General features: G+C 50.3%; 1 protein-coding gene across 18 annotated transcripts in view; it reads left to right on the top strand.

Moving 5' to 3' along the window:
* Glut1 (Glucose transporter 1) overlaps positions 1-22937 on the top strand; it is a 904849-nt gene that overhangs the window by 158345 nt on the left and 723567 nt on the right. The gene's annotated exons all lie outside the window — the stretch shown is intronic.

Genomic DNA, 22937 nt, shown 5'->3' with positions numbered 1-22937 from the left:
ACTTGCCCAGCGCCCGCTTCCTGGACAGCCACCCCCTCACTCTCCTACCCCACACGCACGCGCGCGCGAGCGTGCGTGCGTGCGTGTGTGTGTGTGTGTGTGTGTGCGTGTGTGTGTGTGTGTGTGTGTGTGTTCTAGAAGATTAAGTAAGACTATAAAACGTATGAATTTCCACGGAACATTGTGAGGAAAGTCTGTGTTGCTGTGGCTATTATGTATCATGGTTGAACAGCAGCGTGGTACCCCCCTTCCTCTTCCCTACCTTGTGGTACCCCTCAGCTCAACCCCCTTGTGTAGTGCCCTTCAACCTCAACCCCCACCCCCGCTCCCCCCACCCAAGCCCGTGTGGTGCCTCTCCACCTACCCCCCTGACCCGTTTGGTGTCCTTCCACTTACCCCCTAAACTTTGTGGTGCCCCTCCCAAGCCCCTGTGGTGCCCCCTATCTACCCTAATCCTTGCCTAGCCCCCTTCAGGATGGCCGAGAGAGAGAGAGAGAGAGAGAGAGAGAGAGAGAGAGAGAGAGAGAGAGAGAGAGAGAGAGAGAGAGAAGGGCTGGTTCAGTACTCGTGGATCTGGAGGCGTCTGTCTTAACTTTGGTAATGTAAACAGATGTTTATAGCCGCTTGTATACCGTGGCATGCATTTAAAACGACGCTCCTTGAACTCAGCCGACCGTCTGGGGAATGTCTGTGTATCAGGCTCAGTGGTCTGTGTATCTGACTCGGTGGTCTGTGTATCTGGCTTAGTGGTCTGTGTATCTGGCTCAGTGGTCTGTGTATCTGGCTCAGGGTCTGTGTATCTGCCTCATGGTTTGTGTATCTGGCTCAGGGTCTGTGTATCTGACTCAGGGGTATGTGCATCTACCTCATGGTCTGTGTATCTGGCTCAGGGTCTGTGTATCTGGCTTATGGGTTTGTGTATATGACTCAGGGGTCTGTGTATATGACCCAGGGTCTGTGTATCTGGCTCAGGGGTTTGTGTATATGACCCAGGGTCTGTGTATCTGGCTCAGGGGTCTGTGTATATGACCCAGGGTCTGTGTATCTGGCTCGTCCCTCTTCTTCCTTGTTCTTATGAGGTTTATCCCGTGCCAGCGTGGGCCTCTGTGTGTCGGTAGGTTCCTGGCTGACATCTGACTCAACATGAGGGTCAGTTTCTCTCAGACCTTCCGTCCTTACCTGGTACTAATGACCTGGGGTTCTTCTTATTAGCTTTCACCTGTGTCCATGACCCTGTGTGACCTTCCGCATCCGTGGTTACCTGCAGCCATGACCCTGTGTGACCTTCCGCACCCGTGGTCTGTACTTGTGGTCTTCATCCTTCCCTGTTTCGTACAGTGCTCACCCGTGGTCCCCAGCTGTCCTCCTTACCCCTGTGGGCCTCGTCTGGAGTGCTGGTGACCTGTGGCTGTTAGGGGTCACTGACCGAATCACTGAGTTAGCGTGTCTTACGGCAGACAGCGAGGCGACATATATTATCGTCCACACGAAAACTCATCTCACCACCTTCGTGATGTGTGGGTAATGCTTCGTGATGTGTGGGTAATGCTTCGTGATGTGTGGGTAATGCTTCGTGATGTGTGGGTAATGCTTCGTGATGTGTGGGTAATGCTTCGTGATGTGTGGGTAATGCTTCGTGATGTGTGGGTAATGCTTCGTGATGTGTGGGTAATGCTTCGTGATGTGTGGGTAATGCTTCGTGACGTGTGGGTAATGCTTCATGATGTATGGGTAATGCTTCGTGATGTGTGGGTAATGTTTCGTGATGTGTGGGTAATGCTTCGTGATGTGTGGGTAATGCTTACCAGTGTAAAGTGTGCGTCATGGCTTCATTTCACGAACGTGTTTCCATTTTGGTCATGGATGATGGTGTCACAGCCCAGTTGAACCAGAGGGGAGGCGTCTCATTCCCCCCCCCACACTCAAGTCCACCTTCGCCCAATCATACACATGTTCCTTCCCTAAAAACCCCACATGGCCCTCACTACAAAAGGCACACATGGTGGAATAAAGATGATAAACTTGAATTCAGAGGCTGAAGAGTGGAGACAATGTCACCCCAGGGTCCTCACCACTGGGGACTGGAAATCACCCCAGCTCCGTCACCACTGGGGACCGGAAACCTTAGAAGACCACGAGTGGAAGTATAAACACTGTCCTCTCAATCAGAATGACGTACTTGAGAGAGGGGAATTAGATCCTCTCTGGCGTCCTCAAGTGCCTGTTGTGGTGGCGGGCAGCAGCAGGGAGGCCAGACAATGGCTCCTCCCACCTCCCCCACCGTAAACAATACTACCATGAGTGCCATTGTCTGCCTCCCGTGCCAGCTGTCTGGCACACCCCCGCACTCACCATCGCCTGGGGGATTCCAGTGCCTAATGCTATCGCCACACCGTACCCGGGTCTCTGGCGGACCCCCACTCACTGCCGCCACCACCACGGCATATTACCCTCATACAAACCTCGTAACACATACACACACACATATGCTGTGCCACACGGCTGGTCATGTATGTCTGTATCTCAAGGATGGAGTCTTTGGTAGGGGCTTCGCCTGCCAGCCAGAGGAATAGACGACCAGTTCCTCCTCCGCCAAACAATAAGGTAAGTGACGATGAATTTTGGAGGCAATCGTCATTTGTTTTTTGCAAGGTGGAAGGTGGATATATGGGGGAGGGTCTTTGATGGTCTGTGGTTCGGTTAGGATCATAAGACAGTGTTCTAGTGACAGATCTTTTTTTTAGGTTTATACATTCGATCGATCAAGAAGTGGTGGGAATGGTTTTTGTTTTTTTTTCTCGATTTAGGTCAAAGGTCAAGGTCACAAGAGGGGAAGATAGACTCTATAGAGATGGAATATTTCCTTCCTTTTTAATAAGAGTAAGTGTGTGTGTGTGTGTGTGTGTGTGTGTGTGTGTGTGTGTTCAGGGAAGGAGTGTATGATGCGGATGGTTTAATGTGGGTTTGTTAAACACTTTTAAAAACGAGGTTGGACGGTTTTAACACGTCCAATCCTCACCGTCTAATAGCCTTTATATATATATATATATATATATATATATATATATATATATATATATATATATATATATATATAATTATATGTGTGTGTGTGTGTGTGTGTGTGTGTGTGTATAATGCAATGGTTTGTGTATATTTCCATTTTGATCAAAATGATTTTGCATTTCTATTTTGGTCAATAACTGAACGCGTTTATTTTTGCTTCTTCTTCACGGGAAATGTTACCATTGTGACGACGTCGTAACAAGGGGGTTGTACAGTCACGAACGCCTGGTAATGGATCCGTCTAGAGCCTTAGTGGTGTATCGACTGGGGTCCGGGATTTGGGATCCGGAATTATCCAGGAGTCAGTTCACCCGTTCACGAACGCCTGGCCTACTAAATCCGGATGGTGTGGGCAGTCGTTCCTGGAACGAGGAATCCGGTGTGAATCCTGAATCCGGGTTCTTGCTCGGTGTGTAAGGGGGTCGAACCCAGTGCTTCTCCCTAGAGGAGAGTGTCGGGTTGTGTTGTGGTGGCTGTGTGGGAACACTGTGTTTCCACTCGTGGTTGACGCCTCTCCGCAACACATGCCAGGGTGTTCCATGATATTGATGAGTTCGTGGGTGTTTTTCATGATGTTGGTTTGGAGAAAATGGGATGCTACGTGGACATGGGTTTGCTTCGTAGGATGGGTTCGGGATGGGACGGGGCGGGTTTGGGACTGGGGAGGGCTAGCTGCTGCGTGGAAGGGCGGATAGGAAGGGTAAACGGGTAGGAGAGATGGTAGTTAGGACAGCAAGGAAGGGCTGACAGCTGAGTGGGACGGTGGATGGGAAAGGAGAACAGCTGGGATTGGTGGGAGTGGTGTGTAACAGCTGGGACTAATGGGAAGGGGTGAGGTAACAGCTGGGACTAGTGGGAAGGGGCGAGGTAACAGCTGGGAGTAGTGGGAAGGGGCGAGGTAACAGCTGGGAGTAGTGGGAAGGGGCGAGGTAACAGCTGGGACTAGTTCGAGGGGCGAGGTAACAGCTGGGACTGGTTTGGAGAGTGGGTGGGTGTCAGCTGTTAGGGGTGACAGCTGGGGACAGCTGGAGTGGATGAGGCTTGGAAAGATCCCTTCCCCTCCCCAGGCCGCCCCAGGTGGGGTGTGAGAGCGTCCAGGGAGGTGGGTAATGACTTAACTAATCCATGATCACTTTTCCTTACTGGTTACTGTGGGTATGGCAGCCCCAGGGGCACGGCCTCCACCTGCCGATGTGGGGGTGGGAGGAGAGTGTCAGGGGAGTGTGTGGGGAGGAGGGAGGAGATTGTGTGTGGGGAGTGTGTGAGAGAGAGAGGGGAGTATAGGGAGAGTGTGTGTGAGGGAGGAAGGTATGTGGGAAGTGTGTGGGGGAGGAAGAAGAGTGGGAAGTGTGCACAGGTGGGTGGAGACTGTGTGGGGGAGAGGAAGTATGTGGGAGAGCGTGTGGGGTGGCCAATGGGGAGTCGTGGCCGGCACACACACACACACACACTGTTGACGTGCACTTACCGTGGGTGGTTGTCGGTGGGGTGACGTGGGGAGTGGCAATGGTTTGAGTCGGGTGATATAAGAAGGGTCATGTGGGGAGGAAGATGCTTTTGGGGTGATATGGGGAGGGGAGAATCTTGTTTAGAGTGATATGGCGAGGAGAGAGGCTTTCATGGTGTGACGTGGGGAGAGGAAGTTTGCCAACGTAGGGAGAGAGGTGTTTGGGTGATGCGGGAGAAGAGGGGTTCGTGGGTCACGTGGGGAGGAAAGAGGCTTGTGGGTCATGTGGGGAAGGAAGAGGTTTGCGGGTCATGTGGGGAGGGGAGAGGCTTCGGGTCATGTGGGGAGGGGAGAGGTTTGTGGGTCATGTGGGGAAGGAAGAGGTTTGCGGGTCATGTGGGGAGGGGAGAGGTTTGCGGTTCATGTGGGGAGGGGAGAGGTTTGTGTGTCATGTGGGGAGGGGAGAGGTTTGTGGGTCATGTGGGGAGGGGAGAGATCGATAGTGTTTGTGGTGACGAAATGACTTGAGGGGAGAAATGGTTGATAGGTGGTGGCTGGGTGATGACGTCAGGAGGGGGAGATGGAGACCGAGGGGATAATGTCAACATGAGGGGCGCCCCTCCACCCTTACCCTTACCATGCCTCACCAGGAGGTCATGTCACAGGCGGATGGGAGGAGAGTAAGTAGACGTAGGCTTGGACGCCGGGCGGGCGAGCGGGCGGGCGGGTGATAGTGGGAGGAGAAGGAGGAGAAGGAGGAAGGGAGGGACACATGCACCTCACCCACCCACCGTCTCCGATGGCTTGGGTCTGAGGTGCCTCTGATACGTCGGGATTAAGTGAGTGTCAACCTGAAGGGCTCTCATTATGGCCAAACCCTCCCTCACACACCCTCATCCTGGCTCCTCGCCGCTAATTATCCAATCCGCCAGGATAATTTGCATACTTTTCACTCCCGAAATGCCTATGTTGAGGAATATTTTTGTCCACCACATCCCCCCGTGTTGGGTGAGAAGGGTGTGGCTGCGAGTGTGTTGTGTGTGTGTGTGTGCGTGTGTGTGTGTGTGTGTGTGCTGAGTAGTGGCAGGTGTAGGAGAGCTGGGTGTGGTAAGTTGTGTTGTAGAGGGCAGGGTAAGTGTTGTATAGTGATGAGGAGGTTTGTATAGTGCCCCTTTGAACATGGTGACAGAGGTGTGGTATGGTGGCGCTGCAGGTGTGGTGTGTGGTGGGGGTGTACGTGCTTGTGTGTGGAAAATGAACCAGTGGTATAGTATTACGTGTGTGTGTGTGTGTGTGAGTATGTGTGTGAGTGTGCGTGTGTGTGTAAAATCACCCAGTGGTATAGCGTTACGTGTGTGTGTGTGTGTGTGTGTGTCTGTGTGTGTGTGTGTGTGTAATAGTCCATTTATATAGTATGGGGAGGGAGTTATACACTAATGGACCCCAATCTCTTGGCTTATATTCTTTTTTTTTTTTTTTGCTGTCATACGACCACAGAAAACTATTATATACTCCAAAGTCACAATTTCGTCCCTTGCATTATCTCATTCATCCACATCTCCGATGCTTTCAAAGTCCTTCTTTCCATCTTATTTTTCTGCAGATGTTTTTGCTTAAATTCTTGAAGTGTCTTCTAATTACTCTCTCTCTCTCTCTCTCTCTCTCTCTCTCTCTCTCTCTCTCTCTCTCTCTCTCTCTCTCTCTCTCTCTCTGTCTGTCTGTCTCTCTCTCTCTCTCTCTCTCTCTCTCTCTCTCTCTCTCTCTCTCTCTCTCTCTCTCTCTCTCTCTCTCTTTCTCTCTCTCTCTCTCTAAATGCTTTTTTTTTTCGATGTAGAACGTGAAGGCTTGTGATCAGGTCTTCCCCCCTTATTAATCTACCCTTCATGATGAACAAATTGATAGCCTCGAAGCTCTCCGTGTGATCTTGTTCTCTTAGTCAGGTACCAACTTTGATGTCCTCCTTAGGACCTTCTCTTTTAACCTTTCATGGTCGAGGCAAATTCTGCTTTCGGTCAAATGTACTCGATGTATCTGAATGGAGTTTGTCCAAGTTCCTTCGTAAGTTGGTGTATTCCCTGTGATTCCTCACTTCCCTCAAGGGTTTAACGTCATGCACAGACGTATTCTGGTAAGAATCCGGTCCTTCTGGTCAGCCATTGGTGTGGATCGTGAACAACAACGGACCAAAGGCGAAGCCCTGTAGAACGCCATTGGATACGCCAGTCCTCATGGAAAAACGCTCTTCAGTCATGCCACTCCACGATCCCTTCCACTAAGTTGAATCTCGACTCGCAAAGGAGCCTTTTTGCTTCATGCTTGCCCGGAAATCCTTCTGCTTTTCTATCCTTCTGTATGGGACAGTGTCCGTTGCCTTCTGGACAGTCCAAGAACCCACAATCCAGCCATCTATTTCTTGTGTTTGAGACACAGCTCACGTTGTCATGGAGGTGTATAAACCTTGTTACGGGCGACCTCTTTTCTCAGAACCTGTTTTCCTCTCATTCATGTAGTTTCTCCTTCGTAAGTGGGCATCCATTTGCTTTCTGATGATCTTTTCTGACAGCATACAACACATCAGGTTCGTCAAATATCCCCGTTTGGCGTGAAGAATAACTTCCATATCTCCTTACTTAAAGATTGGCACGATATTTCTCAGCTCCTCCGTCCTGATATGGATGGAAGCTCGTCTCTCGCTCTATCTTCCAAATGCCAGTTGGTTGTTATACCGCCTATATCTTCAACACAATACAGCCCTTTTTGTAATACAACTTTATAGCATTTTCTACCATGTCGTTTTTCTATCTTATCTGATCTCTATTTCTCTCTGTGACACTCAGCCATAGCCCCCCCCCCCTCAGCACACGTTTCATAGATTCTATATCAAAGGTTTTCTATATTTCAGAACTGGAATTACATTTCCCAGTTTGAGTTTCCCACAGAAATGAATCATCTGTGTATCGTTGGAACAACTGTGTCTCCCCTTTGAGTCTTGTCCCCCTCCCTCGTCTTCTGTTGATACCATCGCTAACCACGCACTCAAATTGGTGGTCCATATGATCAGGTCTTCAGTGTGGTGGATCGCATTGGATGGTCTGTATTCCCATGTTGTTATACGTAAATATGACAGTGTTGATGTGTCACGGGGAGAGGGTTGTAACACTCGTGTTATCCCGTTTCACAACTGTATATTATACCATGTCCTTACTTACTGCTTAAGCTGTGTGTGTGTGTGTGTGTGTGTGTGTGTGTGGTGACACTAAACAGTGTGGCAGGGCGTGGGTGTATCCTATTACGTAATGAGGTGGTTGGGATGTGGGCAGGAAGCAGCGTGATGAGGTAGTTATAATAAGTGTGGTGGAGGAACTTAGTGTTTGGTTGGGTTGGCATGGGGACTGTGGTGTGGTGTGGGGTAGTGTGGGGGTGGAGATGTGGTGTGTGGAACGTAAGGGGAGCATGTTTTCCCTTATACTGGTGTGGGGGGTTGGTGTTGAGTGTGGTGTGGGATGGGTCGTAGGGCTGTGTTGGGGGCGTCTGGTGTGGGTTGGGACGTAGGGCTGCGTTGGGCGAGTCTGGTGTGGGTTGGGGCGTAGGGCTGTGTTGGGGGCGTCTGGTGTGGGTTGGGACGTAGGGCTGTGTTGGGCGAGTCTGGTGTGGGTTGGGACGTAGGGCTGTGTTGGGCGAGTCTGGTGTGGGTTGGGACGTAGGGCTGTGTTGGGGCGTCTGGTGTGGGTTGGGACGTAGGGCTGTGTTGGGGCGTCTGGTGTGGGTTGGGACGTAGGGCTGTGTTGGGGCGTCTGGTGTGGGTTGGGACGTAGGGCTGTGTTGGGGGCGTCTGGTGTGGGAGAGAGGTGCAGTGTGTGGTGGGAGGGAACTGACTGACCCACACCGTCACCAGTCAGGTGGGAGGGGCTCGGGGTCATGTACATGTTATACTCCCGTGTTGCTGCTACTCCGTCAGAGAAAACGGGTGTTGTGTGGCACAGAGAGTAGGGGTAACTGAGGCAAGACTTTTAGAGTAGAAAAAGTGACTTTAAATGTGTGCTAATGGGAGGAAGGGATCTGATGGTTGGTTATTTGACCTATAGACTGCCAGGGGGTCATTAAGGCTGACCTCGTCTGGTTATAAACCAACCGTCGAAAAACATGATCACCTTCAGGTGTTCGGGACAGCTGTAAGGTCGCACACGATCGCGCTACGTGTACGTAAGGTCCTTGGCAGGCGAGAAGGGAGGGATGGAAGGGAGGGAGGTGGGGTTGGCAGCCTTCAGCAGTGGTGGACATGACCTCCCAAGTACCGTGTTCTTCCGCCTGTTCTTCATGAACCGCATAACTCCCAGGAAGACTGTTCATCTGGGGAGACGAGAGAGAGAGAGAGAGAGAGAGAGAGAGAGAGAGAGAGAGAGGAGGGGGGGTGAAACCCCCACGGTTGTAAAGTAGACACCCACCCCTCGTTCCCTACAGTACATGTACTGGCTCTTAAGTCTAAAATGGCCGTTACGTGGCCATTTGTATCAATGCCCTTTTTTTAAGGGTTTGTATGGGAGTGAAGAAGGTTTAACGCAGCAGATCACCATGACAATAATGACTTCGTTATGTGTGTACGATTGAACATAAGAGATAACGACTCTACGATACGTTATCATTGCCAAGGGCACAGGGACCGTTGTGCACAAGGTACATATCGTTGTGTTCAAGGGTCGTACCTCTGTGTTCAATGATCGTACCTCTGGGTCTAAGGGCCGTACCTCTGGGTTCAAGGATCCAACCTTCCGTGCTCAAAGATCGTACCTTCCGTGCTCAAAGGCCGTACCTTCCGTGCTCAAAGGTCGTACCTTCCGTGCTCAAAGGTTGTACCTTCCGTGCTCAAAGGTTGTACCTTCCGTGCTCAAAGGTTGTACCTTCCGTGCTCAAAGGTTGTACCTTCCGTGCTCAAAGATCGTACCTTCCGTGCTCAAAGGTCGTACCTTCCGTGCTCAAAGGTCGTACCTTCCGTGCTCAAAGGTCGTACCTTCCATGCTCAAAGGTCATACCTTCCGTGCTCAAAGGCTCTACCTTCTGTGCTCAAAGACCGTACCTTCCGTGCTCAAAGGTCTTCCGTGCTCAAAGGCCGTACCCTTTGTACTGAAAGGTTTAAGTTAAGGCAGTCCAAAGAGGTTATCCCAAACCTTCAGTGCGGAGGACAATTTCATTTTAAAGAATTACCTAACCTAACCTAACCTAACCTAACCGAACCTAACCTAACCTAACCTAACCTAACCTAACCTAACCGAACCTAACCTAACCGAACAGAAAAGGTGTGAATCGTCTAGAGAGTAAGTAGACTAAACACCACACCTCGAAAGTGGACGTGGAAGGAGTTGTGTATATATATATTTTTTCTTTTTCCTCTCACTAACTGGCACTTGAAGGAGCTTGAGCGTCCCTGTGTGTATTTTTTTACGTTTCTCGTGAGGCAAAGTTTGCCTCTTTTCCCTGTAGGGGACGCCCCCTCTGGTGTGAGGGACCTCCACCACCACCACCACCACCATCTGTACGACCTTCTTCTTCTTCCTCAAAGTGGACACTCGCCGCCTCTCTCTTCCTAATCGCTCCTTCATGATGTTCCTCAAGTGTGTGTCCTTGCCCGTCTGGTCTCTATGGGGGGTAGTCACATTTTCCGGGATGTCGGAGAGATTCTTGTTGAAAATACTGTTTCCTCTTATAGTTCTCCGTCTAACAGGCACAGTCTGTGTAATTGCCTCTTTGTTATGCATGGGGAGGAAGTTCAACACTGGCGGGGTCCTCTCTCTCTTCACCCATCTCTACTGATATCTTTGTATTGCCCGCAGTTACCATATTCTCATTCAGTTTATCCCATTGATCCACTGGTCATATACCTTCTACGTCCTTTTCTAACAAGTTCTCTCAATTTCACGCTAAGGCTTCTGTTTATCATATCTCTCCATCTTTCGAAGATTTGTTTAACATGAAGCTGATTTCACAACCTAATGGTCGTTATTGGTCACGCCTCACTCTTCTCTCTTCCGTGGTTGACGAATTCAAGGATTCTCGTCTTTCCCCTGTAACTCAGCTCCCTTCCATCTGGTCCCAGCCTCGTTGCCCTCCTCTGGACCTTCTCTATTATCTCTCTGTGTTTCTTTAAGTGCGGTCGCCAAACTTGAGATGCACAGTCGATTCTCAGCCTTATACAGGAAGCGAACATTTTGCTGGATATGTCATTCTCCTCGTATGGGTGTCTGACAACAAATGTGGGACGATGTCTCCTCCCGAGCCTGCCTCTCTCACACAAGTCCTTCGAGCTTAGTTCCTGCTATAATGTTCATATTGAGGAATTGTTGTTTGAGTGTGTCCCATCATCATGACATTTGCCAGGGAAGAATTTCCTCAACCGTGTATCAGACTAACTTTGGAGTGTGTTTAGGTCCCCTTGTAAGTAGATGCAATCGCCCTCGTTCTTCTTATTTCTCCTTCGGCTTCTGATTATCTTTTCTAGCACCTCCCACTCCCACACTCCTCCTGGAGACCGGTCAGTATAGTTCACCGTCTCCTGTTGGCGTGTCAGTGTGTCACTAGTTTGCTATTTGCGCAGCGCAAGCAGAGGTTTTCACTCCTGGAGCCTTGGTACTTAACTACTGACCTTACATCTTGGCTCACATGGGTCCGTGTTCGATACCCGGGACAGGGCAGATGACTCAAATAGTTCCAACTGTTGTGGGTCTTTGTTTAGATGTATTTGTTTGTTTGTAGGCGCCTCCAAAGTCCAGTTTGTGCCCACTTTCTCACACCTTCTCTCTCTCTCTCTCTCTCTCTCTCTCTCTCTCTCTCTCTCTCTCTCTCTCTCTCTCTCTCTCTCTCTCTCTCTCCTTCGACGGTTCTGTAATTCCTCCTCTTAACTCAGTGAACAAACTTGGTATCACTGAAACGATCTCTCTATCTTGGGGACCCCACGTTAAGGGAATAGCTAAGGCTGTGCCTCACGGAAAGTGTGTGTCCTGTTCAGATGTCGAAATTTCTTTTCTTCTGACGATTGCTCCGTTTATATAAAGGATTGATCCGTGGAGTACTGCTCTCACATCTGGGGTGGTTCTAGATCTGCATCTTTATGTGACAGAGTTGAGTCGAAAGAGAGGGCAAACTCATGAACTCACCCAGTCTATCTTCCAAACTTGACCCCCTTGTCCTACGCCGCAATGTTGGTTCACCTTCCCTCTTCTTTAGATATTATTTGTGTTTTTGCTCCCAAGAGCTGGCTGCTTGTGTACCCCCCACCACTAGCTACACCACACAATACTCGGCAAGCTGCTACGTCAAATGATTACAATGTGGCTGTCAGCAATTCGAGGGTAGGCCGTTTTGATAACTGTTTCTCTCCTTACACTCCGAAACTCGAACTCTCTGACCTTTCATGTCTTCCCAAGTCGCTATGATCTGGTACGTTTTAAAAGACAAATTTTCTTTTCCCTTTCCAAATTCGTAAGTACCTTTTCTCTTCTCTCTTCTTTTTCCCTTTTATCAACCTCTAGATTCTAATTAAGCTCTGGCCTGCTGAACCCTTAAAAGATTTAGATAATAATGATTATTTTGTGTGTGTGTGTGTGTGTGTGTGTGTGTGTGTGTGTGTGTGTGTGTGTGTGTGTGTGTGTGTGTGTGTGTGTGTGTGTGTGTGTGTGCGTGTGTGTGTGTGTGTGTGTGTGTGTGTGTGTGTGTGCGTGTGTGTGTGTGTGTGTGTGTTTTGCCTCGGCATCATCATAATGCTAGGTTCAAGGTCGTCTGGTGGCTGGTGGTGTACATAACTGGAACTTCCTCCCCTCCCTCCCTCCCTCACCCCAGCGTTTCTCCCCCACAATCTAGACACAACAAGGAGGGGGCTGGGGGAGGGGAGGGGGGTGGAGGGGGGGTGAGGATGAGGGATAAATAACGCATCTTCGCAGTACCTTAACGCCAGCCTCGTCTCCAGCTGTCTTAAGTGTGAGTCTGCGAGTACGCGCCGGTCTGGTGCGATCGCCAAATATAACGTCGAGCCAATTATACGAGTGAGAGATTTGGCGGGGGGTGAGGGTGGGTGGTGAGGGAGGGAGGGAGGGAAGGAGGGATGGGGGATAGGGGGAGGGGAGGGGGAGGGAGGGGGGCTAGCCTTAGGGAGGCGACGCTCGGCGTGACGTCACGCGGTGTGTTACACATAGGCTGTGTTTACGTGGTGGTCCACACTCACACACATCCCCTCCCCTCTCCTCTCCCCTCCCCTATCCCCTCCCCTCCCGGCACGAGGCCTAGCCCCCAGCCTGCTATGACCTTGCCATAGCACCTGTGTCCCCTATAGTAAGCTGGGTTAGCCGCTCTAAGTCCCCATAGTAAGCTGGGTTCTCCTGTCCCTTCCAGCTTACAGCTTGTCTCTGTTGGGTTAGCTTCTATCCGTCCGTCCCCTGAGCTTAGCTCGTCACGCTCCGAGACTAGGACCTATCCCCTTCCTGGAGGATAGCACCACTTATCCCTCATGGGTTTTAGTACCTATTCGTCCGAGGGCTTTGTGCCTATCCCTAAACATTTCTATTAGCGCCTGAACGAAGCGCCTATCCCACCGTGAGCCCAGAGCCTATCCCATCGTGAGCCCAACCTATCCCACCGTGAGCCCAGCGCCTATCCCACCGTGAGCCCAGAGCCTATCCCACCGTGAGCCCAGAGCCTATCCCACCGTGAGCCCAGCGCCTATCCCTTAGTGAGCCCAGAGCCTATCCCTTAGTGAGCTTAGTGCCCATCCACCTGAGATAAGCTCCTAGCCCCTCTCACCTTAGCACCTAGCCCTCTGTGAGTTTGTCAGCTATTCCTCTGTGGTCAGTCCCTATCCTTTAGTGAGGTTGGCACCTATCCGTCGTGAGGCTAGCGTCTGTCCTTTCGTGAGACCAGTGCCTATTCGATGCAGATCTCCTCCCGCAGTGAGCTAGCACTTCAGTGGCTGTCAAGTGTCACTCCTTTAGCGCAAGTTGCTGTCTTATGACTCCTTCCCTACCCCATCCCACCTCGTCCTGGCTGGCTGGCTACAAGTATGTGAGGTTTAACGCTCGTTGATCCGTGTCGTCGTTAACCAAAGGCTGAGGAGGATACAGTTTCGTTTAACGTGGGAGAGAGAGGGGGGGTGGGTGGAGGTGGGAGTTTGGGGGGGGGAGGGGAAAATGACACTTTTAAAAATCACAGCGCGTGGCCCTGAGGAGGAGGAGGGGGGGAGGGGGGGGGGCGCGCTAACTGCGCACATGCCTGTCTGAAGGCTGCGCATTGTGATGGTATGTTGGTGGGTAACGCTCAAGTCAGTTCAATCTGGTTGTGGTGGTGTTAAATTTTTTGTCTCCTCCCTTGAGGTTGTATAAGCCATATTTTTTTTCTCCTTGCCGCGTAGCCAAGTGAACTTTAGATTTTCCATTATGTATCGGACGAGTGGAAAGACCAGCAAGTACTTGTCCTGACCAGCTTGTTTGATAACCGTGTGTGTGTGTGTGTGTGTGTGTGTGTCACTCGTGTTGTTGCTCAAACCTCCCCCTCCCCCCTCCAGCCCACCCCCCCTCGTCTCTTATAACAGTGTGGCTTTATCAAGTCTTAACCTTATGTATAAGCACACACACACACACACACACACACACACACTCCTGGCCGTTATGTACGCGTGTGTGGGTCTTAGAGAGAGAGAGAGAGAGAGAGAGAGAGAGAGAGAGAGAGAGAGAGAGAGAGAGAGAGAGAGTCGCTTTGATCACTCTTCTGTTCGTTTATTTTCGTGCTGGAGTCTGCGTGTTAATTCGGGCGGACGTAGCGGGAGCGGTGCGTTTACATGAATGCGTTGGACAGAGTGCGGGCGCGGGAGACGCTGAGAGTGTGTGTGTGTGTGTGTGTGTGTGTGTGTGTGTGTGTGTGTGCCAGGCACCCTACTTGGCACCCCTTCTGTTCATGACACTCTCGACCCCCCCCTGACGCCATGGTGCCTCGCTACATATACACTTGTGCTACCCATCGCCTTTTAGCATCTCGATATGATATTGAGCACTGCGGTACGACGGTACGATCTCTGGGCACCACGGTACGACGGTACGATGTCTGGGCGTCACGGTACGATCTAAGGGCACCACGGTACGATCATTGGGCACGAAGGTACGACGGTGCGATCTCTAGGCACCACGGTACGATCACTGAGTACTGAGGTACGACGGTACGATCTTGGGGCACTAAGGTACGACGGTACGATTTGTGGGCACTAAGGTACGACGGTATGATCTCTGGGCACCACGGTACGACGGTACGATGTCTGGGCGTCACGGTACGATCTCTAGGCACCACGGTACAACGGTACGATGTCTGGGCGCCACGGTACGATCTCTGGGCACCACGGTACGATCATTGAGCACTAAGGTACGACAGTACGATCACTGAGCACTAAGTTACGACGGTACGATCTTTGGCAACCACGGTACGATCATTGGGCACGAAGGTACGACGGTACGATGTCTAGGCGTCACGGTACGATCTCTGGGCACCACGGTACGACGGTACGATGTCTGGGCGCCACGGTACGATATCTGGGCACCACGGTACGATCATTGAGCACTAAGGTACGACAGTACGATCACTGAGCACTAAGTTACGACGGTACGATCATTGGGCACCACGGTACGATTACTGGGCACCACAGTACGATCATTGGGCACTACGGTACGATCCTTGAGCACCACGGTACGATCAATAGGCACATTACGACCCCAGAGCAATACGGTACAAGCCTCAGGGCATTAAGGGTCAAAGGCCAGGCCATCATATCATACACAAGGGTCGTACCCTTAGTGCTCAAAGGGTTATTATCGCCTGACCTTGAATTCACTTAACCTTATAAAGTATCTATGAAACTACCTTGTTACAGTCAAGATACAGTCATTTCAAGGATATACAGTAACGACATACAGTCAAGATACAGTTATATTGGTGTATTGTGTAACACTACAACCTCCCCTCGCTAAGATGTCTGTATTTCATACCATTTAATGGCGTTTAAAAATGTCCCACGTAACGTATTTTTAGATTGACTTCATAACTCCACATAGCTGTGGTTTCTTCCACTCACTTCCGCACACAAGCACGTACCGTGAGCCACACACTCCCATACCCACTGTGTCGTACACTCACACAAGTCCAGAGACGTGTTATTCCACGTCTTATACTCCTGTGGCGTCCTGTTGCTGCCGTTGTGGCGGCCTGTTGCTGCCGTTGTGGTGGCCTGTTGCTGCCGTTGTGGTGGCCTGTTGCTGCCGTTGTGGCGGCCTGTTGCTGCCGTTGTGGCGGCCTGTTGCTGCTGTTGTGGCGGCCTGTTGCTGCCGTTGTGGTGGCCTGTTGCTGCCGTTGTGGCGGCCTGTTGCTGCCGTTGTGGTGGCCTGTTGCTGCCGTTGTGGCGGCCTGTTGCTGCCGTTGTGGGGACATTACTGTGTGGGTGGTGTTCCGTGGATTCGACCAGTCTGGCTCACGTCTACCCACAGTGACATCTTCATATGTGAGTTTACGTCTACCCACAGTGACATCATCACATATGAGTTTACGTCTACCCACAGTGACATCCTCATATGTGAGTTTACGTCTACCCAGTGACATCCTCGGAGGTGAGCATGGCACCGTATTATATATATATATATATACCAGGCGGGGGTTTGACAGCAGCTCCCCAGACTCCACACCTCCCACACATGTATGTCATAAGGGCCTGGGATGTGTGGACATGGTAGTCCCGCCGTTCACTTTCCCTCTCACAACCCAGTGGCCAATTGTCCACTTGGCTCAGATGAAGAGCAATGGGACCGCAACCCAGCGGTTAGCGCTCGTCCCCGCGCCGCTGCTCAGCTGCTAAACCTTCGCTACCCTCACCCTCTACCTCCCCCGGACACGACGCCAGAACCCTCGGCCACGACGCCAGGGCCCTCGGCCACGACGCCACGACTCCCGGGCACGACGCCACGACCCTCGGCCACGACGCCACGACCCTCGGCCACGACGCCACGACCCTCGGCCACGACGCCAGGACCCTCGGCCACGACGCCAGGACCCTCGGGCACGACGCCACGACTCCCGGGCACGACGAAATGACCCTCGTGCGCAACGGTATGACCCCTCGGCCACGACGCCACGACCCTCGGCCACGACGCCTGAACCCTCGGCCTCGACGCCAGGACCGCCGAGCACGACGCCACGACCCTCGGGCACGACGCCACGACCCCCGGGCACGACGCTACGACCCTCGTGTGCAACGGTACGCTCCTTGGGCACATCAAAACAAACCCCTGGCACGACGGTACGACCCTTGGATACGATACCTCGACACCTCGAGTGCGACGGTACGACCCTCGGGCACGATGGTACGACCCTTGGCTTCGACGATACGATCTACAGGGGCACGGCGGTACGACCTCCAGCCACTGACCTGACACTTTTAAAAGGTCTGGTCAAAAGGTCGTACCGTCGGGGGTCATTACGGGGTCGAGGTAATAAATATCCTCTCTCTCTCTCTCTCTCTCTCTCTCTCTCTCTCTCTCTCTCTCTCTCTCTCTCTCTCTCTCGTCTCACCGAGCCCCGCCCGCGTGAGGTGGCGGAGGGGGATCATACCACCGCCCCCTGTCGTTCTGTGTTATGCCCGCGTCTCACTCAGCCTCTGCCCCACTCGCTCTCACTCCACAGTCAACGGGTCTACACCACACACTCTAGCCCGTCGTGTCACCACCTCACACCACAAGCTGATGATGACTGATCACTGGTGAGGAAGTCTTGTGGACGCGACGTAGGTAGAGGGAGTGTGTGAGCGTCTCGACCATGAGAAAGGGGAAGATCTGAGATTCAACATCTTTTCTTATCTATGATATCACAAGCGTTCTCTCCCTCCCTCCCTCCCTCCCTCCTTCCCCCCGCCTCACTCTCCATGTAGTGAGGTGGTTCTCTCTCGGTCTCCCTCACTCTGGCGCCTGGAGATGAGGCGTCACTTCAAGATGATAGTGGCAGGCGCTTGGATTTAGATGACTGGGTGGAGTCTAAGGGGGAAAAAAATGTGTCTCGAAGGTGTGAGGTTGGTGAGCTTATGGTTTACTTATCGTCTCTGTTTACGTTATCGATGTGCAGTGAGGCGCGTCCCCCGGGCCACCACCGCCAACATCATCAAATCTCCAACACCACCAGCAGCGCGTCTACAACACCATCATCAAATCTCCAACACCACCAGCGCGTCTGCAATATCGCCAGCACGTCTCCAACACCATCATCAAATCACTAACACCACCAGCACGTCTGCAACACCATCAGCGCGTCTCCAACACTACCAGCACGTCTCCAACACCATCATCAAATCTCCAACACCACCAGCACGTCTGCTACACCATCAGCGCGTATCCAACACTACCAGCACGTCTCCAACACCATCATCAAATCTCCAACACCACCAGCACGTCTGCTACACCATCAGCGCGTATCCAACACTACCAGCACGTCTCCAACACCATCATCAAATCTCCAACACCACCAGCACGTCTGCAACACCATCAGCGCGTCTCCAACACTACCAGCACAACTTCAACACCATCATCAAATCTCCAACACCACCAGCATGTCTGCAACACCACCAGCGCGCCAATAACACCCTCATCAGATCTCCAACACCACTAGTACCTCTCCAACACTGCCAGTACGCCTGCAACACCGCCAGCGCGTCTCCAACACTACCAGCACGTCTGCAACACCGCCAGCGCGTCTCCAACACCATCATCAAATCTCCAGCATCGTCAGCACAACTACCCTAGCTGCCAGACTAGCAAGACGACAGTCAGCAAACAGAACTGGTGGTCATCTACGTTGACCTTGACCTCTGACCTTTGAGTCCGGTAGTGTTGCCTGGCCGGGACCAATTCAACATAATTATCCAATTAGGGTCTAATTTCCTTAGGATGTCTTGAGATGCCTTAAGTAAACTTACAATACGTACAATCTATGTTTTGTGTTATATACCTGTGTACACAGTGTTAGAACGTACAGCCTTGCTGGGGTATGTTAGAAGCCTTGCTGGGGTATGTTAGAAGCCTTGCTGGGGTATGTTAGAAGCCTTGCTGGGGTATGTTAGAAGCCTTGCTGGGGTATGTTAGAAGCCTTGCTGGGGTATGTTAGAAGCCTTGCTGGGGTATGTTAGAAGCCTTGCTGGGGTATGTTGGAAGCCTTGCTGGGGTATGTTATAAGCCTTGCTGGGGTATGTTAGAAGCCTTGCTGGGGTATGTTAGAAGCCTTGCTGGGGTATGTTAGAAGCCTTGCTGGGGTATGTTAGAAGCCTTGCTGGAATGTGTCAGGACTGCGAGAGCCCCAGCGCCACCACCACCAGCAGCGACAACACTGGTAGTTGTTATACGGTACACGCGAGTGCAGGGGTAAGATAAGGCCATCCTCTTGGCCACACTTGGCCACCCCCACCAGGATATACACAGCCCAGTACGGTGATAAGATAAGGCCATCCCTTGGCCAAATTTGCCGAACCCCCAAGCCAAATTTACTTGGCCTAATATAGTAGAAAGAACAGGCCATCCCTGAGTCATGCTTGGCCAACCCCGACGGGCCAAGTACAGAAGCAAAGACGGGCCAACTCAGGGCCACACTAGCAAAATCCACGTCGTCCTGGTGTCATTATCTGCACCAAATGATAAAATGACACTATTTTTGTTTATGTTGAGAGGGCAAGACCATCTACTTTCTACCGCTGCTGAGTTATGAGCACTGAATACCATTGATATTTACTTAAGAATAAATTTGATATGAGATGAATCTGTCTGGTTATTTGACAACCATCCTCACTGATACGTTTCTTACGTTATGATGGCAGGAGACTGTGTTGTCACGCTCAAGGTGGCCCCAGTGGCCACCCTGGGTGTGTAGGGTTCGCGCTGTGTCCCCCTTGGCCACCCTGGGTGTGTAGGGTTCGTGCTGTGTCCCCCTTGGCCACCCTGGGTGTGTAGGGTTCGCGCTGTGTCCCCCTTGGCCACCCTGGGTGTGTAGGGTTCGTGCTGTGTCCCCCTTGGCCACCCTGGGTGTGTAGGGTTCGCGCTGTGTCCCCCTTGGCCACCCTGGGTGTGTAGGGTTGGTGCTGTGTCCCCCTTTGGCCACCCTGTGTGTGTAAAGTTCGTGCTGTGTCTGCAGTGGCCACCCTGTGTGTGTAGGGTTCGTGCTGTGTCTCCAGTGGCCACCCTGTGTGTGTGTGTGTGTGTGTGTGTGTGTGTGTGTGACGCACGTACGGTCTCCCAAGTGGCCGGCCGTGCTGTGCTGTGTGGAGTCATCCCCCCGAGCAGTGTGGGTCAGTCGTGAGCTCCCCACATGTTACGTACTCTACCATCATACATCATACTGTGTCATCATACCTAGGTCGCTTCCCTGGTGATTGGTCTGAGGAAGGTAGGTCAACAGACGATGGCCACGCCTCAAGGAAACAGGCAAAGCTTCAAGAGTTGACCTAGGAGGAAGAATTATCTCTCTCGTCAAGCTTAAGTAACGTCTACTGTGATTCATTGACCAACAGTGGCGCGAAAGATTCCATTTAAGAATTCTCGTATTCACGTCTCTGACACTCCATCTGGAGTGGTAAGGCATGCCACTGGTAACGTGTTGAGGGCTGACGCTGTCTGTCTGGCGTGGTACGACCCTTCACTACGACGGTACGACCCTTCACTACGATGGTACGACCCTTCACTACGACGGTACGACCCTTCACTACGACGGTACGACCCTTGACTACGACGGTACGACCCTTGACTACGACGGTAGGACCCTTCACTACGATGGTACGACCCTTCATTATGATGGTACAACCCTTCATTACGACGGTACGACCCTTCACTACGACGGCACGACCCTTCACTACGACGGTACGACCTTTGAGATTGGGATGTCTCTATCTCTGGGAACGACGACCAGGAGGCCATCATTTCTGAGGGACGTTCCGTCGTGCTCAAAGGGATTTGTATTTACTTCAGCTACAGTGTTGAAAAATCGTCTGATTATATTTGATGTGTATATTGGTGCAAAACGTGGCTTGGCTTGCTCCATTTAGTGATAAGTTTAAAAGATAGCATATTGGTTATATATATATCGTACTATCCGCCATTTCCCGCGTTAGCGAGGTAGCGTTAAGAACACAGGACTGAGTCTTTCAGGGAAATCTTAACTTTGCCTCCTTCTCTGCTCATTCTGGAAAATCAAAAACGAGAGGGGAGGATTTCCAGCCCCCCGCTCCCTCCCCTATTTGTCGCCTTCTACGACACGCAGAGAATACGTGGGAAGTATTCTTTCTCCCCTATCCCCAGGGATGATTATATATATATATATATATATATATCCCTGGGGATAGGGGAGAAAGAATACTTCCCACGTATTCCCTGCGTGTCGTAGAAGGCGACTAAAAGGGGAGGGAGCGGGTGGCTGGAAATCCTCCCCTTTCTTGTTTTTTTTAATTTTCCAAAAGAAGGAACAGAGAAGGGGGTCAGGTGAGGATATTCTCTCTAAGGCCCAGTTCTCTGTTCTTAATGCTACCTCGCTAACGCGGGAAATGGCAAATAGTATGAAAAAAAAAAAAGAATATCTATATATATATATATATATATATATATATATATATATATATATATATATATATATATATATATATATAAAACACCTTTCCGTTACAGTTTTTCTGTGTAACTGTAACGGAGAGGTGTTATTGGCACCGTCATGCAGTACGCAGGGATGACCACAAAAATGCGATCGCTAAACATTGTCATGAAAATGATCACCCTGGCCATAGATCTTGAAAATCCCGTTATTCTATACCCCTCTGCTGATTATGCCACACGTAACGTCATTGAATCTGTCTTAATTGTTAATACTCAGAACTTTAAGTTGTCCCCAGGCAATTTTAAAGCCCATCCTAGCATTAACCAAATCAATATGAGAGAATTGACAAAACACGAAACATAAAAAATAGTTGTTCAAGACACACCCAGCTACCCAGGTCAACCCCCGCCACGTGACCCCCCCTTAATCACTCTCCCTTACAACGGTTACTGCCAGACAAAGCGGACAGTGGTTGGTCTGTACAGATTGGTGTTGGACGGCGGGACTCAAGTGTGATGTTGGGATTTAAATAACTTTGTTAAGTACTGGCACCTGATGATGAGGTGGATTGTCTCCACGAAACATGTCGTGCCACATGTATAGAAAAATTACATGTTAAATATAATTGTATGAACTACTGAAGTGCGATTTCACCTTTATGCTATCATCAAGTATATATATATATATATATATATATATATATATATATATATATATATATATGTGTGTGTGTGTGTGTGTGTGTGTGTGTGTGTGTGTGTGTGTGTGGAATGCTCGTACGCCATGGGGAATGGCGCCATCTCATGGTTACGTCAGACAGACGACCAATAGATCCTGTCCACTTTGAGGTCTTGCCAGTTTAACCCAACTTACCTGATGTGTGTAGTCTAAAGCTGTGTTTAAGTGTGATGAAGAACATTCTGATATAAACAGGGATGCAGAAGTATGATTAAACGTAGCGAAAAATAATGATTGACTTCACAGACACGACGGAAATAGCTTATATTTTTGGAACAACCAATAATATTATGGGACAACATCACGAAATTGCAAAGTGAAATATAAGTTTTGAGGCCCCGGCACCGCAGCGTCACGGTAGGAATCTAACAGTGCGGTGGTGTCATTAGAACCTGCACTACGTCACAAGTGATTCGTTGAGGTGTATAAGTCGTTAAGGAGGCTCAGCCTAGGTGTTTGTTAACTTAATATGTACCGTAATCTCTGGGAGCACGGCGGTACGACACTATGGTACAATGGCCTCGTCTTTGGCATAAACCTTCTTTTAGAATCCGGATATCAAGATCCAAAATTAAAATGGTCATATTCTACTTAAATATCTAAGGGAATATAACCAAATCTAAATATACTTATGGGTAAAGTAATATATTAGGTGAAGAAAATTGCGTTTCTTGTTGTCAGACTTAAGATAAAAATTGAAATATTTGGTTGTTTGTTGCTTGATATACGACCAGTAATGTATGTCTCAGATTTTTATTAACTTATTTATTCTATTTTTTTTTTCTTTCGTCTTGGGAAGTTAAATCATATGCCAGGGTCAAGGTCGACCTACCTTGCTGGCCAAGATTTTATCGGGCAGACTCTCTCTCTCTCTCTCTCTCTCTCTCTCTCTCTCTCTCTCTCTCTCTCTCTATATATATATATATATATATATATATATATATATATATATATATATATATATATATATTTCAAGAGGTCACAGTAGTGCGCGTGATCTAGTATTTGCTGGTAACCACGAGGAAAAATGAAACACAAAGTTCCCAAGTGCAGT

The sequence above is a fragment of the Panulirus ornatus genome, chromosome 57, assembly GCF_036320965.1.
Source record: "Panulirus ornatus isolate Po-2019 chromosome 57, ASM3632096v1, whole genome shotgun sequence".
NCBI classification, from domain to species: Eukaryota; Metazoa; Arthropoda; class Malacostraca; order Decapoda; family Palinuridae; genus Panulirus; species Panulirus ornatus.
This window is presented reverse-complemented; position numbering and strand designations above follow the sequence as displayed.